Source organism: Vombatus ursinus, unplaced genomic scaffold (assembly GCF_900497805.2).
Source record: "Vombatus ursinus unplaced genomic scaffold, bare-nosed wombat genome assembly UNPS02014799.1, whole genome shotgun sequence".
NCBI classification, from domain to species: Eukaryota; Metazoa; Chordata; class Mammalia; order Diprotodontia; family Vombatidae; genus Vombatus; species Vombatus ursinus.
Window position 1 is genome coordinate 42056568 of NW_020954577.1, and position 22374 is coordinate 42078941.

A 22374-nucleotide genomic window follows, 5' to 3' on the forward strand; every position below is an offset into this window, starting at 1 on the left:
ATTAGAGAGACAGGACAGGGGGAATGGGTAACTGAGCAGAAACCCATGATCCTCCGAGTTCCTTTAGGCACTTGATGCAATTATAGGTTGCACCCAGCAAGTACCATGGAAAGTATGGCATATAGTTGTAGAAACAGAGAGGTCAAGTGATTTGGCCCAGGTCTCAGAGGTAATAAGTAGCAGTGCTGCGATATGAACTCAATCAATAAGCATTTCCCAAGAACCAAGTATATGCTGAGCATTGTGCTACTTGCTGGAGATACCCAAATAAAAATGAAAAGGCCCCTGCCCTCAAGGAGCTTACAGTCTCTGAGAGGAGACACCTTGTACACATACGAGGCTGTATAAAATAGACACAAAGTAATTTGGGGTAAAGCACTAGCTCAAGGGGTACAGGAAAAGCCTTACCTTGAAGGCCAGTCAGTCAATAAATCTGCAAATAAATATTTATTTGTAAATAAATGTTTAGTAAGTGCCTATTATGTGCCAGTCACTATTCTAAGCACTGGGTATACAAATACAAAAAAGAAAGACATTCCCTGCCCTCAACGTACTTAAATCTAATCTAACACACGAAAGGAAGCTGAAAAGGGGAAGTGGGGGAGGAACCTGGCTCAGGTGGCGTGATGGAGAAACCCAAAGGAATATAATTGGGTTGGAAAAGAAGAGATGGTTGGCTTGGGTACCTTCCTTAAGTAGAGGTTTGGGGAGGGACTCTCTGCTCCTTCCTCCAATCAGAGAGCTTCCAGAGGCAGCGGGTGCTGAAGAGGTTGTGAGTACCAAGGCTGTTCTGATCTCACCAGAGGAGAAAGAGGTTCCTGCGGGCATTATGCACAAGTCTAAAGGAGTTCAGCTGGTGGAGAAGGCTTCTCCAATTATCATTTGAATTGTGTTTCAAAAGAGCAGGGAGGGAGGCTGGGAGGTAGGGTGTCCCAGGCATGAAGGAGAGCCTGTGTGGTCTCAGAGATGGGAAATGGAATGTCACGAGGAAATAAGAGGAAAAGGGATGTGCTTGTGTCCTTTAGCTCCAAGCTCAGTGCTCTTTGCATGCCCTGCTCCCACCCAGAATTGTATGTTATGCTAGAAAGAAAAGTAGATGCAGTCAGACAACTGGGCTCCAATTCTGGCTCGACCATTTGGCTACGTGATGAGCTGTGGGCATCACCTCATCTCTCTGGACCTCAGTTTCCTTAATTTCAAAAGTAAAATGGTTGAGTTAAATGGCTCCTAGGGTTCCTATTAGCCCTCAGTCTGTGATTTGGGGATCCCTTCCAACTCTGAGAATCTATAATTCTGTGTTGGGCAGAGCTGGCAAGGCAGGAGAAAACTGGAACTGGTCAGGGGGAGGACACAAGTGTCTCCTTGTCCCTTTCTGTTAAGTCCCGTTCTTTTGTTGTGCTGCTGCTGTTGTTTTATGCAGAGACACTGAGCAGGTATTCTACTGTAGGCGGTTGAGTTATTTGTACAGTGCCTTGAGCTCTTTGGATAAAAGGAGCCTTTTAAACCTCATAAAGTTTAATTGTGTTCCCTCTGTGTTCATGCCCTCACATGAGGTGCTAGGGGGATGTTAAATCACTTCACAGAGACCGCAGAGTCCCTACCCTTAAGGGATAGTGCATGTCCTTCACTGCCTTCCTTTGGGCCATACCTCCCTTCTCAGCATCTCCTGAAAAACACCATTGTCCACTTCCTTAGTGGAAGAAATTGAGGGTTCCCCTGCATGCAATCCAATCGCGTGGTAAATGTTTCATTCTTGCTATGTTCATTTTTGTTTAAATCTCTCACTCGCATCTCTTGCTCCCTTGTCTTCCACCTTCCCTTCCCTCTTCCCTTCCTTTCTCCCTTCCTTCTCCGTTCTCTTTTCCCTTCTCTTATTCCTTCCCTTCCCCATTGCCCTTTCTTTACTTCTCTTGACACTCCTATTCACACCCTGGGTAGCAACTTCCTTGTGAATCTGTGCAGCTTCTCAAGGGGAAAGGCTTTGGAAACTTTTGCTCCATAGTTGCATTCCAAGCTCAGCATGAATGGCTGAGAATCCACAGTGCTCTCTGGCATGAGATTTTTCCAGAGGCCCCATCCATAATTCTTTCATGCCAACAGCAGGGGTTTCCAGATGTGTCATTAGGGCTGTGGGGAGACATAGTTTGCTGGAACTGCAAACCTGAACCTTTGGCTCATGAGACACTTGAAAAATACTACATTGGAGGCAATTTTTCTCCCTCCATAGACCTCCTTTCCCCCAATTCTTGCATGCCTATTTGCTGCTTGCACTAGCTTGGAGTCAAAGTCAAAGGATAAGGTGTGGAGAGCGAGACTGATTTGCAATAACCATAACACTGGCCTGGGGGCCTTTGAGTGTCTGGCAAAGGCTTAGGATACTTTTTGCTGGGCCTCTCCATTACTGCAAAAGAATCTTACAATGTATTTGCCTATGTGTGAGACAACCTCTTAATTCATCCTAAAAGCATTTATTAAGTACCTGTAAATGTAAAGCACTCTGCTGGGCACTGGGAATATGAAGGTGGGGGTTGTTTTATAAGGATTGGCCAGCACGGTTGGGCTCCATCCTTGGAGAGATTCTAGGGGAATAGACCCAGAGCTGAAAGGGACCTTGTGGGGCTTCTAATCCAAGTCCTCATTTTACTGTTGAAGAAACTGAGACCCAAAGAGGGAAGTGAGCTGTCCAAAGTTACGCAGGCAGAGCTAGCATTTCAACCTGGATCCTCTGACTTTAAATCCGTTGCTTTTTCCATGAAACCAGGCTGCCTCTCAAGGGCAGGAAAACCAACTTTAATTTCAGTCATATGAATGTGTGTATATCAAATAAATATATATTTACATATAACAACACATATGAGCACACATGTACATGTATGAAAACACACGCATATGTATATATACATATACATACAATATATACATATTGTATATATATGAGCATATATACACATATAGCTGTATACACAACTATGTATGCATACGTAAGCATTTATATTTACAAACATACTTTCATAGAACTCTACATACACATGTATAGCTCAAATAAGGTTCACATGTGTGCACGTTTATATGAATTTATCTCCATCTCACTGCACACATCCTCACCTGCCAAGGGCCCTGATTAGCTCTACGTTCCTTGCCTCTGTACTAAGAAGATTCCAGGCTGCTCCACGTTCCTCTCCTTCCTTGACACCATGTTCCAGCCACACTGGCCCACGCTTTGTTTCCGGCACATGCCATTCCATTTGCTGCCTCCTTGCCTTAGGCTTAGGCTGCCTGCCATCCCTGGAAGGCTCTGTCTCTTCACCCTTGCCTTGGAATCTTAGCTCCCTCCAAACTTGGCTTCAGTGCTTCCTCCTCCAAGTGCTTTTTCCTGCTTCTCCTCCCTCCCCAGCTGCTAGTGAGCGATCTCTCTCACAAAGTCATTTTAGATTTCTTTTGCATGCATTTTATTTTTTCTCCTATCCTCATGTGTGTTGATATACGGTTCTGATTTCCCACCGCATCATTGTCCAAGGGAACTTTCTTGAGGAAGGAGATGGCTGCATTTCTGTCTTGTTATCCCCAGCCTAGTATCATCCCTGCACAGAGCATACATTTACTAACTGATTACTGATCGATTTGTTGCTTCCTTTGTGAAGCATGGTTGCTAGGCACGGGGGATCAAAGACGAATTAAAACAGTCTCTGCTCAAGGTACTTACTTCCTGCTAGGAGAAACAATGTATATATATGTAAATCAAAACACAGTATATAAAGAGCAAATAGAAAATATTTAAATTGAGGGAGGTACTAACCACTGGAGGGACCACGAAAGGTCTGGTATAGCTGATGGCACCTGAGCAATGCCTTGAGTGAAGCTACATACCTACCTCTTCGGATTTGCTTCTGGTACTCAGCTCTGTGTCTGTAATGGTGAATAGAGAAGGAGTAATCTTTTAATATTTCAAAGCCTTGTCATTCCCTTCATATAGGTGATTCCTTTTCTGATGGGATCATGAGCAAACATAATTAAGTAGATGGGAAGTCTTCGAAAATTGCTGAGACCAAAATGATTCATACCCCTCCCCCTATGCCTGGTATAGTGATGGGGCCCTGTAGTTGGGACCTAAGGTAACAGGCATGTTGTCCAGCTCTTGGGAGGTTATTGAAAGGCTTTCCTATTTGGTGGGATCTGACAAAGCCTGCTCCATTGGCATAATCTCCACTGATCCAGGGTCATTTTTGCATCAGGAAGAAGCCTCAGAGGAGAATGTAAGGGGCAGAATGCAAAGAATAAACCTCAACAAAAAACAATGTGGAGGAAGAGAATCCTACCTACTGAGAGGCTGAACTGTAGATAAACTGCATAGAACCCAAACAGTCTGTCCCTCAGCAGAGCTCACAGTGTTACCTCCCACAGGGGTTCTTAACTTGGGCTTTTGGGAACTTTAAAAACCTATATTTTTAAACTATATTTCAATAGAATTAGTTTTCTTTTGTAATCTTTACTGAATGCATTTAAAAACACTCTTCTGAGAGGGGGTGCACAAGCTTCACCATTCTGCCCAAAGGGCCCATGATTATTTACACACACACACACACACACACACACATGCACACTCACACACACACATGGACAGTAGGCAAGGATAAAAACAGAACCAACAGGGAAAAAAAGAGCCATGGAAAAGAGAACAGTGAAAGGGATTAGGGAGAACACGTTCAGTAAACTTGGATGCCAGGCAGAAGGTAGAAAAGGTCTTTGTTACCTCCATCCCTTTGGGTCCCTTCTATCCACCCAGAACATGGCATAATTCTAGGCATTCCGACTTCAGTTCCTGCTTTTCTAGCATATTGAGCTCTTCAGAAGAAAAGCCCGACCTAAGAAGAGGTGTACCTATCCCATGCACATTCTGGTTAAATTTGAGGGCAGCTACTGTTTTGCTTTGGGTTTTGCATGCCCAGTGCTTAGCCCAGCCAGACTGAGCTAGTCTGACTAGTATTCAGTCAGTCAGTCAATCAATAACCCCTTTTTATACTGGGCCTTTAATAAGGGCTTGCTGATTAATTGATTAAAGTATGCTATTGCCTGGGGGCTGAGATAAATCCAAGTAGCACTGAGACTTCCTTAGTCTAATTCTTCCAGTCTAACTAGTCTGACCTCATCCTCTCTTCTGCAAGATTGAATCCATCAGCTAATATAGGTTGTCACTGGTCAACTGAAAAGAAAAGTTCCCGAGATGTTTTCCAATAGTATTCCTAAGATCACATCTGGGAGAGCTACCACTTCTGTTTCAAGCATCAGACAGTAGGAGTAGATATTAGGACACATCTGAAAGACTGCTGATGGCTTTCACTAGATACCAGGCATGTCAGTCCTGGCACAGGGCCAGATTGCAACTGTCTGCATTCCTTCTGCATGTCTGTTCCATGCTTATATATTTCATATCCAACAAGGAAACTTGCCTGATGTTGGAGTTCTGATATTTTCCCGGCATGTCCAAGATAAATTATTCTAACAAATATTGATGAACAAAAAGACAGAATGACCTGTTCCTTTACATTCCCAAAGATCAAGGACTGAAAGTATTCTTGAGAAAATCGATCTTAGCATTGATGACTCTTTATTCACTCCTTGATCTATTAAAAAGTAGATGATTACATAAGCCTGAAAAAGCAAATGGTGTCATTGTCACTTCATTGGATATTGATCCTAAGTCTGGATGGAACTTCAAAGATCATCTTGTTCAAGTTGTTTTTTTTTTTTTTTTACAAATGAGGAAACAGACACAGAGAGATCATAGGATTATAAATTTTGATCTCGATAGAGCCCTAAAGGTGATCTAGTTTAACCCTCTCATTTAATACACTAGGAAACTGAGACTAAACATTTGAATGACTTGGGATTGGAACCCATGTCTTTTGACTCCAAATCCAGTGCTCTGCCTAAATGAAGGAACAATAATACTTTATTAGAGTACTGTATAGTGGAAAGAGCATGTGATCTACAGTTAGATCAGTTGCGTTTAAATGTGTTTAAATCCCATCTTCTTTGACACTCCCATTGTGTCTTTAGCCAAAAACTTGACCCAGAACACTTCTGAGGTCCCCAGGGAACAATTCAGGATCCCATAATTGCAGGCGCTTCCAGAATACTTGGCATCTGCTTCTTCTTTTTAATTTTCTGCCAGGGAGGGAGCTCACTTTCAATGCTTACTTGGCCCAGCCCTTATCCAATTTCTGCATTCTGTTGGTACAACACACAAGTCTTCTCTGGTAATTTTGAGAAAACCCAAGCCTTCTCAAGTCTGGGAACAGATGGAACACTGAACTCAACTCCATTTCACAACAGGGACATGTGTTACTATCTGCCCGTCTGTTTTCACTTTATGCGAGATGTTCTAGTCGGCAGAGTTATTAGATTTCTGTATGTACACAAAGCTTTTGAAGTGTGCTTGCTGTACAGTTCGAGTTGAAGGAAATGGGGGCTACACGTAACTGTTAGCAGTTTTCTATAATTAAGGAGAGCTTTGAGAAGGCTGATAGTTTTAATAAATTTTACAAGATTTGGTGTGTAGCATTATAGCCAAAACTATATGTGCGTGTGTGTGTATGTGTTTGTGTGTGTGTGTAAATGTGAATGTGCCTGTCAATTTGATACTCTGTCCCCATGGATTATTTGTCCATACTGAGGTTAGGAGGGTGGAAAGAATACTTAGGTCTAGATTCAGAGGACCTGGGTTCAAATCCTAATTCTAATACTTACTACCTCTGTCACCTTGGACAAGTCCCTGAACTTGGCCTCATTTTCTTCATCTGTAAAATGAGATATTTGGACTGGATAGCTTAGATGTCTCTTTCAGCTCTCTAGATCTATGACCTCATGATGCTATCCACTTTGCATTGGAATTTCAAAGGATATCAAGAGCAATCAGGATTCAGTTTAATCCATTCCTTAATCAGTCCCATTTTATGCGATTATCTGGGAGCATTTGTATGTGCATGCATGCACGTAGGTGTGATCACATGCGTGTCTGGTATAATTGTGATGGACTGTACATTTTTTATTTGAAGAATACTGTAGTTGCCATTTCTGAGGCTTTCACTGTTGATAGTAAAGAAAAATAGAATCATCGATACTCAGCATTACAGAATGGAGAAGGGGAGAGGAGGATGAGGAGAAGCAGGAGGAGGAGAAAGAGGAGGATGAGGAAGAGGAAGAGGCAGAAAAGAAAGAGGAAGAGGAGGAAAATAGCCCTAGGAAAGTGATTTGGTCATATTTCAAATCCAACCAAACAATGGAATTGTAAGATGCCTCCAGTACAAATCCATTCTTATTTGTTTTTTTCTCAAATAATTGCTGCATAATTTTGCTTTCAATGAATCACATTTTGAAGGGCATGAAAACATCGGCTGTTCTGGCTACCGCCTGGGTTGAAGATCAGCCCCCAAATACAGCTGTACCTCAGTTTAAGAAAACCTGATATAACCCTCCCCCCCAACTGACTAAGCCACATAAACCAGGAGGCAGATTTTTAAACTCAAAATAAAACAATAACAAAATAAGACCACCCCTTCCAATTTCCTTTAAATAGAAAATTCCTCTAGTTCCTTTGAAATGTGATTTGATTTTCAAAAATTTAATTTACACACAACCTTTTAAGAAACACATCAAGCTATACCTGGGTTTAACATATTCGCATAGTCTCTGGGATAAAGGGATTAGGTTTTCAGAGACTTCCTTGGTATAACTTTTCTCAAAGTCCACCCGCAGACAAGGATAGAGTTGACACTGGGATATTTAATGCTAGTTGTGGGAAAGTCCTGGATGAAAATGGCACGTGGACTAATCTGGTGGCCAACGCTCATGTCTGAGTATACCACGTGATCCAAAAAGTCATGTACCCATTCCAGTTTCCCTGATCACAGTCTCTAAAATGTGTTTTCCTAATTATTGGGGGTGTTGCCTTGTCTTTCATCCCCTTCACCTGCAGAGGGCTCAGAAATGGCAGTTGCCATCTGAAACATCTTTTTCCCTACCCCTCCACTTGCCCCCAAGTATTCTCGTGGAAAGAAATTAAAGCAAGCCCTGCCTGGTGAAGCCTGCCTAACTTTCAGGCCTCCACCAAATGGATCTTATTTCTTGTGGGATGTTTGTTTCTCAGGACTGGGGCAACTTGACCTTCTGATGGCATTTTGAATAGCAGGACCGTGACTAAATCTGACTCTTTTAGTGAGTGACTGATTAGATGTGTGTCCTGAAGTTGGGACCCATCATGCAGAGTATAGTGCATCCGTGCTTAGGGATGGTGCACAGGATATTGTGCTGGGACAAGCAGACATCCTGGGCACTTTACCCTTGGTGTGCTTAGATGGAAGAGAACAGCCACTATTTGTGTGACAGACCTGATTGAAGACTTCCAGGGAGCTAGCTGCTAATTTTCTGTGCCCTGTTTTTATTGGCTATTGCAATCTATCTCTATTGTTTGTGCAAAATTCTTCTGAGGAGGGAGTAATTTGGGTGGCTGCAAGGTTAGGCTCAACCTTCAACCGGCGTTCTCATAATGCTAGAAATTGAGCCAGCTCTAAGGACAATTATGAACTAGGCAAAGGCTGTCGATTGCAATATCTGCCTCCTTAGGTCCACCTATTGATTTCCCGGGGCTTCCCCCTTTGCATTCCTCCCCCAGTTTGCCCTTGTTGGCTATATCTCTTACTCTGGAGTCAGACGATTGGGTCCAAATCCCAGGTCTACTATTTATGAATAGCTAATTGGTATTTCTGTGGTACCATGTATAGAACACTGAATTTGAAGTCAAGACATTCAAATCATGCCTCAAATACTCATTAGCTGTGTGACCTTGGCCAAGTGATTTAACTTCCCTCAGCCTCAGTTTCCTCTTTTGTAGAATGGAGATAACTTCAGGCTCAGCACTCTATCCACTGTAACACCTAGCTGACCTGAATTAATACTAGTTATTATTATTGCTATTATTGTAGTTGTGGTTATGGTTGTTGTTATTACCTTTTTGACCTTGGGTAAATAACTTCATCCCTCTTGCCTAAGTTTCCTAGAGTGTAAAGTAATAGAAGTGGACTATTGCACCAATCTCTTCCCTTACTTTTTTAAAGACCTTTATTAGCACTGACTTCTCTATACCCTCCACTCTCACCTTCCCGCCCTTCTTTCCAACATGGAATATATATCCTTTGTGTGATTCTTTATTCTAGGCTATACTGTATCTACTAAGTGACAGAGATATGGAAATGAATAATAATAGCTAAAAGCCATTCCTCCATAATATAGATATTGAAAAAAAACAGACCTTGCAATCAAGAATGATTTAAACTAATACTTTCAAGTTTGGGATGGTGTAGGGATATAAAAGTCACTTTTTTTTTTGTTTGGTTGGGTTTTTTTTAGGCAATTGAGGTTAAGTGACTTGCCCAGGATCACGCAGCTAGTAAGTGTCAAGTGTTTGGTCTGAGGCCGGATTTGAACTCAGGTCCTCCTGACTTCAAGGCTGGTGCTCTATCCACTGCACCACCTAGCTGCTTCCTAAAAGTCACTTTTCTTACGAGCATCAGTTTTCTCATCCGCAAAATGGGGTAATGAATTGTTTATATACTATTTCATAAGGTCGTTTTGGATAAAGTACTGTATAATTTTGATTGCGTTGCATACAAATGCATGTCTTTGGCCTCTTTTTGTATCCTCAGTGCTTAGTACACTGCCTGGCAAATAGCAGGCACTTCATAAATGTTTATGGAATGAATGAGTGAATTCTCACAATAGACATTTTAGCCATCTTCATAGACCAGTGGAGGAGATGTCTTTAGGTAGATGGATTCTTTTGGTAGCCCTCAAATAATAAGGGATGGATGGCTCCCCTGCCTATCCAGAGGTGACGGACATTAACTAATTGTCAAATTTCTTCGCTGTCTATCAGTAAAACCACATGCAACCATCTGAGATGAGACTGCCCTGTTTATAAGGATTCCACCGGTTCTCTTTGTATCTCATTCTACTGTTTAACAGCCCTGCCTGAAAATGCCTTTACGGCTCAAATAAATAATTTGTGGCACAATTTAGAAGCATTTTCTCTTGTTCTTTCTCATAGAGTCGAAATGTTAGAAATGGAAGGGACCTCAGAAATTATCTAGTCCAACCCCTCTTATTTTACAGATGAGTTAACTGAGCCCCAGGGATGTCAAGTGACACAGTGCTATAGTTCAGGATTGAAACCTAGGTCCTCAGACTCCAAATTCAGTGTATTTTTATTATACCACATTGCCCTCTCATTGGAAATGGAAAATAACTGGTCCTTTTCTTCTAATAATTCTTCTTACAATGAAGCTTATTTAAATTTCTCCTTTACCTTCTCTTTTTCCAGCTAAATAATCCATCTTGTCACGTTGCTCCGTAGGTTTTACTTCCCAAAACATGAATCCATAGATTAAGCCATTTCCGTAATTAGAAAAAAAAAATATGTCAAAGTAAAATCTCCATTGGTCAAGAAGGCAGAAAATCTATTATTTTGTTTGGGATACATTTGGAGTTGGGTTCTGTTAATTCTCCCAGGTACACCATTTTTGCTCCAACTTGCATGGCTTTCAGAAATGTGAAAAATTATTTTCAAAAATGTCCAACAAATCTCCTCTAATTAATTTAGTCCCTACAGACAAATACCCATGCATTGGTGTAAGCCAGGCCAAGGATATCAGTACTTTTTGGAACTGGATCTTTGGCAAGAGTCATTTTGATAGGAGTTGTTGAAAGATTGTGTAGTGGAGATCTGTCAAAGAGAGGTTTACTGTCTTAAGGAAGGTGTCTAATGAAGAGATTCTTAAGATAGGCTCAGATCTTCCGCTATTTCCTAGTTCTCATTATTTATGCAGATTATTGCTTTGTTTATTTTTAAAGGTACTTTATTAGAATATGAGATGTAATGTATAATGGCAGTATATAGTGTCAGTTTAGTGGGTTAAGTTCTGAGCTTAGAGTCAGGAAAACCAGGGTCCAAACCCTCCTTCCAACCCACAAAAGCCATGAGATTCTGGGCAAGTCACTTAAATTTTTCAGCCTTAGTTTCCCTCCTGGGGGGAATGGAGATAAGAATAACCCTTATCTCCTAGAGATGTTGTGAGGATCAGATGAAACAGCAACTGGATAGCACATTGTAAACACTTCATTAAAGTGCTTATATTAGTGCTTTTATTAAAGCACTATACAAATAAACTCTTTTAACCTCTACTTACTAGCTCTGTGATTATGGGCAAGTGACAACTTCTGGGGACTTCAAGCAACTCCTTAGGACTTAATCCAAAGTCAAAGCCAGATTTCTTAGTCAAGAGAGATCCCATAACAGGAATTTCTACACTGTGACAAAATCAGTTTCTTCTCCCATTCATGTATTCTTGTAATAATAGAGATGAAAATAAAATTTTGAGGTCATGTAATGCAGCTTCTTCCTGGTAGAACTTGTTCCTAAAAGGAACAGATCAATGAATTATCAATTTTATTTTTAAAGACAGAAAGCAGAGACTCAACATATTACCTTGGTAATGGCCCATCCCCTTGACTGATGGTTCTTCCTTTTAGAAAATTCTATCTAAAGTCTAATCTAAATCTTCTCTAGTATATAGTTCAAGGCCATTGTCTTTGCCTGGAAGGGGATAGAAAATGATGGGTCATACCTTTCATAATTTAAGTACACTGAGAAATTACCCCTCATCTTTCTTTCCTCAATTTTTTTTTATTAAAATGCCCTTTATCTTCCTCTATATATCCTATTTTCAATTTTGGAATGTTCCTATTATTTTTCTCTGGGACTTCTGTAAGCTCTCAGTAGAATTCTTTTGCTGTAGAAATGAGCAACCAGCTTAGGGTTTTGTTTTTTTCTATTTTATTCTATTATTTTATTTAATATTCTATTTTATTCTGTTACTTTATTTAATGTTTTATTTTATTATTTTATTATTTTATTTAATATTCTATTGCTCATCTGAATGGATGTATTGTCCTACAAGAGTTCACTCTTAAGGCTGGAAATGTGACCAAAAACTCTCATAGCCTTTGGATAATAGACCAGTGGAGCATGTTAGTATAATGGAAATATCTTATATGAAAGAATACAGAACAAAGTGGGCAGAAACAGGAGAGCAAAGTATACAATAACTAGATTAATGTGAAGGAAAACAATATTGGCAGCTTTCAAAGCTCTGATCGATGTGACTTCTGAAGACTGTTAATAAAGACTGTCTCCTCTCTGAGGACAGGTGGTAAACTAAAGGTATTGTCAAACACAGCCAAGAGGTTGCTTTGTTTTGGTTGGTTATAACTATGTGATAGAAGGCACAGAGACGAGAGTTGTTACGGAAAGTGAGTGATATAAAGAAATTCACCAATAAAATATCTTATTTTTTTATTGCAGGAGGAGGCATTGAATGTAGTATTAGAGGGCTTGTGTCCCAGCCCTTTCTCTACCACTAAAAAGCTATGTCACCTTGGCCGAGACACTTAGACCTCAGCATCCTCATCTATAAGATGAGTAAAATAACATTTTGACTATCTACCTTATTGTTCAGTCATGTCCAATTCTTCATGACCCATGGACCATGTTCTTGGCAAAGATACTAGAGTGGTTTGCCATTTCCTTCTCAAGCTCATTTTATAGATGAGGAAACTGAGGCAAACAGAGTTAAATGACTTGCCCAGTGTGAGGTCAGATTTGAACTCAGGTCTTCCTGACTCCAGGCCTACCACTCTATCCATTGGGCCACCTAGCTGCCTCACTATTACCTTACAGGGTTACTATAAATGTAAAACTATGTTACAGCTACCAACTTTGCTTTTGGCTCTGTCAGTCATTGCCTTATGAAAAGGGGCACACTTTAAACAATTGATTTATTATCACTTGTTAGGAATATTTCAGCCTATTGTGTCTGTAGTTAGTCAGTCATATAATCCTTATTATTCATTCTACAACACCTTCCATGTAAAAGCCAAATAAGTATTGTAGCATTTCCCTAAAAAGTTGAAAAATAACCTTTTCTGTGTTTTTTTTTTCTTTTTACTCTGTTATGGATTTTCATGAACCTGGTCTAACAGTGTCTCCAATATGCTTGTATTTATGCTACCTTTCACACAGCCATGGACAATAACTGTGCCCTTTCAGGGTTTGAAACGATGTTAGATAAACCAGGTGACCTTCAAATGCTACATTAGTGGGACATTTTGCTTCTGCAACTTCACAGTTTTAGCTAAATACTAGGTCACAGACAGAAGAGTTTTCTTTTATTATGAAATGAAATAGAAAAATAGGCCATGGTTGGGAAGGAAGCTTCTGCTTCTTAGTGCACCAGGGGCTGTGTCAGAGCTGCCTTTGGGAGAACGAGGATCTTTGAAAAGGAAAGAGTCATTTGTAACCATTAGCATGAGTTTGATTAACTACATGTCCATGGATTTCACTTAGCCCAGTGACAGGAGTTGATGGGACTGCTCTCATACTTACCTGGCAATAAGGCAATGGCCAGAGATTCCCAGAATCACAGAGTTGGAAGGGATCCCAGAGATCACATAGGTCAATCTGGTACCTGGATAAGTCTCTTCTCAAATTCAAAGGACAAGGAGTCATCCATACTGTGCCTAGAGACTTCTGTTGAAAGTGTGCCTATTACCTTCTGAAGCAAGCCATGCCATTTTTTATTCATTCATTCATTCACTCATTCATTCAACAAGCATTTGTTCCTCCAGTAAAAGGGAATCCATTGCTACCCAAGGCAGCCCATTTCCCTGGAGTACAGCTCTTCTTTTTCTTAGGAAGGTTTTTTTTTTCCCTTCATCCTCTGACATCAAACCAAAATGTTCCCTTTTCCAACTTTCACTCATGGGTCCTTGCTCTTCCATCTGGGGCCAAGGAGAAATCAGCTACATCTTTAACATGACAGACATTCAGCTCCTTGAATGTAACTAGCCATGATGAGTCCCCCAGATTTCTTCTTTTCCAGGGCAAACATCACCATTTGCTTCAGCTGATCCTCATAGGATATGTCTCTGTTGCCTGGAGTGAAAACCAAAGAGGCAGGTTTTTATTAATACTCCAGTTTTGGAAAGTATCCTCCTTTAACTTCACAAAGTCCATGCCCATCTCTTCTCAGCTGTTTTTCATAAATATCTACCTCTGCAAGAGATAGGACAGGTACTATGATCCCTAAACTGAGTCACAAAGTGGCTGAGATACTCGTCAAAGTTCTCTAAGGTATTGAACATTGCCTATAAGTTCTCTTGAATTTTACATCATGCTTTTTTTCTCAAAAAGATCATATCCACTTTATTTAAAAAATAAAGTTTAAAAAGAAGTTTTGTTGAAGCTTTTTGTTTTCACACTCTCTGTCCCTAACACCTAAATTACACCCTCTCTTATAGCAAAGAACAACAGATAAACAAAAATCCTTGACTACATCTAATGATGAATATAATATTCTGCCCATCCTTTGACTGATAGGGAATCTTCTTCTTTTTTTCATAGAACCATTTAAAATGCTCAGAAAGAATATTCCTTTTACTGGTATCTCATTTATGTTATAGTCAGTGTGTATGTATACATGTTTAAATACATACATGTATTTATACATATACACTGCTTTCTACTTTCTGCATCTGTTCAAACATTTCCATGTTTCTTTCTCTGAATTCAGCATACACATCATTTTTATGCCACAATACTCTGATGTGGTATTAATATACCATTATGTGTTTAATCATTCCTAAAAATGATGGGGAAATACTTTATTTTTATCCCATTACTACCACAAACAAAAATACTGCTTTGAGTATCTTAGCATTTAGGAGATCTTTGTTTCTATCTTTGACTTCCTTGTATCACCTATATTTTTATCCAGAGTTCTCTGTCCCCAGGTTTTCCACATACTGCAAAGCATCCCGGTAAAGCTCTGGGGAACAGACATTGTCCTGTTTGCCTCCTGGTGGGAAGGGACGGCTCAGGTTGACGATGGTAGCATGATGAACATTCTGCTGTAATCCTGACACCGAATTGTTCTGCAGGCTAAAGGACTCAGTGACATACTCCAGATTGGGAGAATGAGAACCTGCCTTTCTGGACAAAGGACATAACTAGAAGACCATTAACGTCTGCATTTTTAGACCTTGTCTCTGAACAGTGTAGATCTGCAGCGAAGTGGAAAGAACACTAAATTTGGTGTCAAAGGGTCTGGCTTCAAATATTGACTCCCAAACTATGTACCCTTGAGGAAGTCACAATATCTCTAGGCATCAATTTCCTCATCTGTAAAAGGAGGCAGTTTGATGAGATAACCTTTGAGGTCCTACACGTCTATAAATCTAAGATTCTGTGAAAGTCAGTCGGTGGTTTGAATGCCCCCCAAAGAGATGGCACCGAAGATGGTGCCCTGGGTTTCCCCCTAGGTATTACGAGGCCCAAATCGAGTAGAGATCTAAAGTATGGGGCATAATGAAGATGAGCACTGCTCTTGGACCTTGGTTCAAATCCCAGCTCATGCTTTTTTTTAAAGCTTCATGACCCTTCAAAGATATTTTGACCTCTCAGCTTTGTTGTCTTCATCTCCAAAACAGGAATAATCACACCTGTAGCACTTACTTAACAGAGTTGTTACAGGGATCAAATTAGATACAGTAGGCAGAACAGACAAGTGGAAAGAGTGTTGGCTTCAAAGAACCTGGGTTCAAATTCTAGCTTTTACTGCGTGTGTGACTTTGAACAAGTTACTTTATCTCTCCAGGCCTTAGTTTCTTCAACTAGTAAAATGAAGGAGTTAGTCTAGACAACCTTTAGGGGTCACTTCTAACTAATTCTATGTTCCCATGAAATTGTTAAAGTGCCTAATTGTTTAATCTTTCTTGTTACTCTATCTTTACCATTTTGTCTCATCAATTTAAAAAAAAATAGGAAATTACCTGAGTAAATAAAGGCAAAAGTTACTAAATAATTAAATGTTTTTCTCCCCAAAGAATTTCTCATAAAACTCTTTTTTGTGTATAAAGACTGAAAATCAATCTTTTCTGATATTAAGTGATTAGAATCTCTCACATTCTAAGCTTAGAGTAGACAGTTTCAGTCCAGAAACTAGCAATGGAATGGGAAATAAAATATCTGCAAAAATTATTTGAGAAGATCCAACTGACTGCCATTTGAACTGGGCCAGCTCTGAGTCAGAAACAATAACACACAGTCTATCTCTGCAATCCCAGGTGTCACTGAGGATCTCAAAGGATGTTGTAAAAAGTTTAACTCAAATTAATTTTCGTTGACTTTGATAGAATGGATTACATGGCACCCAGTGCTCTTAGGAGGTATATGGTGAGAGAGAGAGAGAGAGAGAATATGAAAATATGAGAATATGAGAATGAGAATGTTTGGAAGCATTTTAATTTTGTTGTTCTTCTGTTCCTGATGGCTTGTCACTCCTGTCCTATCTGTCCCAGGCACCTTTGTCTGGGGAAATGCTTCTGAGTATAGTCATGTATGCAGGGGTTGCTGGCTCTGTTGGTAACTCTGTTTCATTGATTAAAACTCTTCCATCATTGGGGCTTATAGCATTGCTATAAAGGACAGTATATTCTGTCCTTAGCTTTGATTCTGTCTCTGCTCTGTATATGTGTGTGTGTGTGTGTATGTGTGTGTATGTGTGTGTGTGCAACATCAGCATCAAGCTTTCTGGACTCTGGTGCTGAAGATGAGAGGCATCAAGACAAAAAGACCAGAGTCTGGAGGCAAATGTTTTAGTCCAGCTCTGGCATTGTGTGACCTTGGGTGAGTAACTTCACTCCTCTGTGGCTGTTCCACGTTTGCACAATGAATGGGCTAGATGATTGGACCAGATGACCGCTGAGGTTTTCACTGTCTATAATTCTAAGATGAATTTTCTCTAAAATCGCTTTCTCTAAGACCACTGCAATTTTATTAAATTACTGGGTTAAAAAACATTTTATACTTTTGATCATGTATTCCTCTGGGAAATTCTCGCCTTTGCTGGTTCTTGTGACAGCTCTTGGTCTTCCTCCCTGTGTGCCTTGTTGAATCCTTCTCTGTGTCTCTCCCTCTAGATGTTGGTGTACTCCCGACTTCTTTCTGAAATCCTCTTCTCCTTCTCTCCTCTCTTTCTATGTTACCATGAGTTGTTATCTCCATGCCTATGACCCCCAAATCTAGGTAAACAGCTCAAAGGTCTCCTGGGCTTCAGCCCACACTGCCCACTGCCTATTGTACATTTTCAGTTGGATGCCTCAGACTCAACATATCCAAAGCAGAACTCACTATCTTTCCTCTTTCCTTCAATAAACAACAGTCTTCCAACCATCCTGTTAGTACTGTAACCTCCTGAAATTTCTCTGCCTATTTCTTGCATTCATTTAATAAGCATGTATCGTATCTATCCTATCCTATCCTATATGAAGTCATACTATACTATGATATCTTATCTTACGTCATATTTTATCATACACTATAAAACTGCCATTTCTTCCCTCAAGTAGAATGTAAACTTCAGGAGAACAGATAGTTTTGTTGTTTTCTTCATTTCCTTGGGGATTAGCCTAGTTACAGGGGTGGGGAACCTGTGACCTAGAGGCACAAATGGCTTTCTAGGTCCTTGGGTGTGGCTTTTTGATTGAGTCCAAGTTTTACAGAACAAATCCTTTTGTTAAGGAGATTTGTTCTGTGAAGTTTGGATTCAGTCAAAGAACTGCACTTGAGGACCTAGGGTTAGTACATGGTACAGTAGGCACTTAATACATTCTTGTGGAATTAAATGGAATCAACCAACAATGATCTTCTGTGAAGGAGAAGGGTCATGGAAAGCTCAAGCATGGTGTGCTCAATTCTGTATGGCACGGTACCTAGCTCGTGGTAGATGTTTCATAACCTTTTTTTATAAATTGGCTAAATAGTAGGATTAATCCCAGAGCCGCTCCAAACCTGGTGAGCAGTAACCACGATAAGCTTATGTAATCGTTGGAAGTTGAGTAGGCATGTACATGGAGAACCTGGGCCATGAGGATGTCCTACCAGTTACCCAGGTACTGGAGAAGCCTAGTGTGTGACTCCTAGGGAACTGTCGCATGTGTAATAAAGCTGAATAGTAATGGAAATTGGTTTGTTATTATTCAGTTGTTTCAATTGTGTCTGACTCTTTGTGACCCCATTTAGGGTATTCTTGGCAAAGATACTGGAGTGGTTTGCCATTTCCTCCTCCTGCTCATTTTACAGATGAGGAACTGAGGCAAACAGGATTAAGTGACTTACCCCAGGATCACACAGCTAATAAGTGTCTGAGGCTAGATTTGAACTCAGGTCTTCCTGGCTCCAGGCCTGGTGCTCTGTCCACTGTGCCACCTAGCTGTACCAGTAACAACAACAAAAAAATGAAGCAAAATATTTCTTTGGAACTTCTCTCTCTCTCTCTCTCTCTCTCTCTCTCTCTCTCTCTCTCTCTGTCTCTCTCTCTCTCTCCTTCTCCCTCTCCCCCCCTCCTTCCCTCCCTCTCTCCCCTCCCCCACCCCATAGAATTTATTTAATGCATGGTACAAAGTCTAACCATTTGGGCAAATAGATTTGTGTTTTGGAGAGAAGGGTTCAGTTTTGTTTATTATTTACTATTTATTATACTATAATTACATGCTTAGTATGCAGAAATCGGAAAAAATCTCCTGTTCCCTCACCTTAAGGAGTTTATAGTCTAATGAGAGGCTAGATGTACTTAAGTAAGTGAAATACAAGGTAAAGTGTACTAAGAGCATCGGTGAGGTCTCGATGATATAATCTAAGACAACATGAGCAGGAAAAATCCCCTGGAAAAGTTGGAGAAGGCTTCCCAGAGGAACCTGATGGAAGAGATCAAAGTCAGCAGTCAGTGACAGTGGGAGCTCATGGGATAGCCTGCTGACTGCTCTCCCTGCCTCAAGGTTCTCCCCTTTCCCAGTCATCCACCACACAGTTCTTCCTAAAGTCGAAGTCTGGCCATGACAGTCCCCTGCCACAGCAGTTTCAGTGATTCTCCTTATTGCCTTTAAGATATAATACAGATGCTTCAAATGGGCATTTAAGGCCTTTCACTTTATGTTTTCAGTCTACAGAGGGGCTCAGCCAAAAGACCTTTGTTACAGGATCGAATTGACATCCCGGCTCTGCCACTTGACCCGCAACAAAATGTTTAACCCCTTTGGGTCTCAGTATTTTCATTTGTAAAACGGGGGTTAGAGTTCAATTATCTTCTATGTCCCTTCCAACTCTAGCTCCTATGAAGCCCCCCCCCCAGCCTTCCTTGACTTATTCTATGTCACCATCTCCCTACATGCTCTCTGTTTTAGCAAAACTGACTTTGTTGCTATTCCTCAAACTTGGCATTCCATCATGTCTCAGCTCTGTTCTTTGCACAGGCTGCCCTCTATGCTTGGAATACCCTTCCACTTCACGTTTGCCTCTAAGAATTTTTTGTTTCCTTCAAACTTCAGTTGAAATTGTAACCCCCTACATGAAGCCTTTCTTGATTCCCATCTCCCCCACCCCAGCTGCTACTGCCTATTCCCCCAAATTGCCTTGCATTTATTTTACATTTGCCTACAAGAATACATCCTATCTATCTCCACAGAATGCAGTCTTTTTGAGAGTAGGGGGTTTTATTTTCAGAATTTAGTGTTCAGCCCCTATGATAGTAACATCACTTTTGGTCTTGAAGTGGAATGTCACACATGCGTGATTAATAAATGCTTTCTGGTTGGTGGATAATACTAAATGTGCACTTAGACCATGGTCTGGGTCAGAGATGGGGCACCTGCGGCCTTGAGGCCACATGTGACCCTCTAGATCCTCAAGTACTGTGCTTTGACTGAATCCAAACAGGATCAGGGCTTTGTTCTATGAAGTTTGGGTTCAGTCGAAGGGCCGCAATTGAGGACCTAGAGGACCACATATGGCCTGGAGGCCACAGGTTCCCCACCCCTTGTCTGGATAAATGTTGTAAGGGCACAGGAGGGTGGTATGCTAGCAACATGGAGAAGTAAAATCAAATGAATCTAGAAAGGTAGGTCAAAACCAGACTGGGGAGGGCCTGAAATGCCAGGCCTGGAAAATCATGTTGTTGTTTTTCCTAGAGGTAATCACAAGCTATTGAAAGGTTTTTAAGACTGTGAGTGACATAAACCAGTGTCTCAGGAAGCTGAGTGAAGGATGGGTCAGAGAAGAGAGTGACTGGAGGGAGGGAAATCAATTAGGAGGCAATTCAGAAATAATATTGATACTGTATGCAGAGGCCTGAGATGGCTATCTCAACTTAGCCATTACATTGTTTCCACAGAGGTGGCAGTTGAAAGCTTTCTGAGTTTCTGTTTTTGTTTTTCTGCCTTTCTTTCTGAGATAGCCAGTATGCCAGGTCTAACCACTCTCAGTCTGCCTTCAGCCTCAGCTCCACTGTGCTAGGCAGCCAGTGGGAGCTGGCTGTTATGGTATTGATTTTAGAAACGTCTCCAGAAAGGATTCCATAGCCCGTGACAGAGCTGAGGCCAGAAAATCCTGGCTGTCCCTCCACTAGTTCTGTGACCTTTCTCCTCAGTAAGCTATGCTCCAAATTTGGCTTCCAGCTCTAGCTGGGGACAACATTTCTGCTAAAAAATAAATGAGTCAACATATGTATTTCCTGTGTGCTGGCATGAATTTAGGCTTAATAAATATTATTGCATTCAGAGGATGGCTAAGGATCATGAAGCATTTTTTTTCCATCAACCTCTCTGGCTCATCTGGTATACAATAATCAAGGCACCGGCCAAGCTGCGGCCACTAGAACCATGTGGATGCTGTGCTGTTTCTCCCTTTGGGTGGGATGCAGTATAAGTAATTAAATACAGAATTTGTATTCTGGAGTAAAACATGGGGGGAAAAGAGAGCAACTATGGCAAAAAAAAGCAAGGAGACAGATTGGAAAACATGGAGACTTGGCACAGCCTTTAACATTGTTGATTACCCTCTTCTCCTGGATACTCTGTCCTCTCTGGACTTTTCTTCTGTCCTGGTTCTTTTCCTGACACCTCCTACTTAGTATCTTTTTCTTAATCTTCAGCTCACTCCAAGGGACCATGAAGTCCTTCAAGACTCTATTCTGAGCTGTCTTCTCTCTTCACTATTTACTATCTCAGTAATCAGGTTCCATGAAGCTTAGATATTATCTCTAGGCAGATTATTTCCCAGATCTCCAGCCCTAATTTTTCTCCTGAGCTCCATTTCCATATCACCAACTGCCATTTGGACCCTTTGAATTGAATGACCCACATATATCTCAAGCAAAACATATCCGAAACCGAACTTACTATCCCCACCCCACCCCCACCACCCCAGCCACTGGCTTTCTCTGAGACCGTGAGAAAGCATTAAGAATGTCTTTATTCTCCATATCTCTCATATCAGTTCTACTTCTCATACAGTCATACAGGTTGCATCATCATTCATTCCACCAATTTGGAGAGTCCTGTGCAAAATGCTCGGCCTCTGAAACTTGGCTTTTGTATATCTTGTGTTAGTTCAATAGAACATAAACTCCTGGAGGAGACAGCTAGTTCGTTTGTTAGTTTGTTTGTTTGCTCTTTGTACACCCAGCACAGTTCTTTAGACATAGTAGGCGGTCAATCAATGCTTGTATTAGAACTTTGGATAAAACATGGATGAGCAGCTAAAAATGCAGGGAACTATTTGGTCTTCTTTGAAAAAAACTGAAATTGCTTTAGTCACTTTTTCTCTATTCCCACACTCACATCTATCTTTTGGTATAAACACATACAAAGGGGGTTCACCCCTGAGATCCTTGTTTTATGCCTTTTGCCCAGGCTGGGAGGAACGACACTGTCTGTGAACCAGTCGCTATTATCAGACAAGAAAAGGCTCCATGTATAAGTGTGAATCACTGTCTTTTGACTCCTCATTTTATTGCACTCAGCTTAGCCCTCTCTTCTTCTCCACTCCTTTGTGACAGACCCAGCTGCCAAGAAGGGCACGAGATTTGCTGCCGGAATGACTTAGCATCCACCAGACCCTGACGGAAGCTCTTGAATCCACTCCCAAGTTCAGTTGGTTGTCTCGACTGGCACTTTGTTACTGTGGGTTAGAGTGGATATCACGTTTCTAATGGATTAGCTGACTACTGGGAAAGCAGAAGGGTTTTTAGAGTCTCTTAACTTCTAAATGCAGCACATAAATGTAGTTCTATGAATATTTAATTTGAGTGCAAGACCCGAAGTTCTCTGCAATTAGTTTTAACTGTTGCTTTCGGGAGGGGTGGTGGTGGATAGAGAGAGAAACAGAGAGAGAGAGAGAGAGAGAGAGAGAGAGAGAGAGAGAGAGAGAGA

The 22374-nt window shown here is 40.9% G+C and overlaps 1 protein-coding gene across 5 annotated transcripts in view; it reads left to right on the forward strand.

The window, feature by feature from the left end:
• RBMS3 (RNA binding motif single stranded interacting protein 3) overlaps positions 1-22374 on the forward strand; it is a 1414112-nt gene that overhangs the window by 509090 nt on the left and 882648 nt on the right. The window lies entirely within an intron of this gene.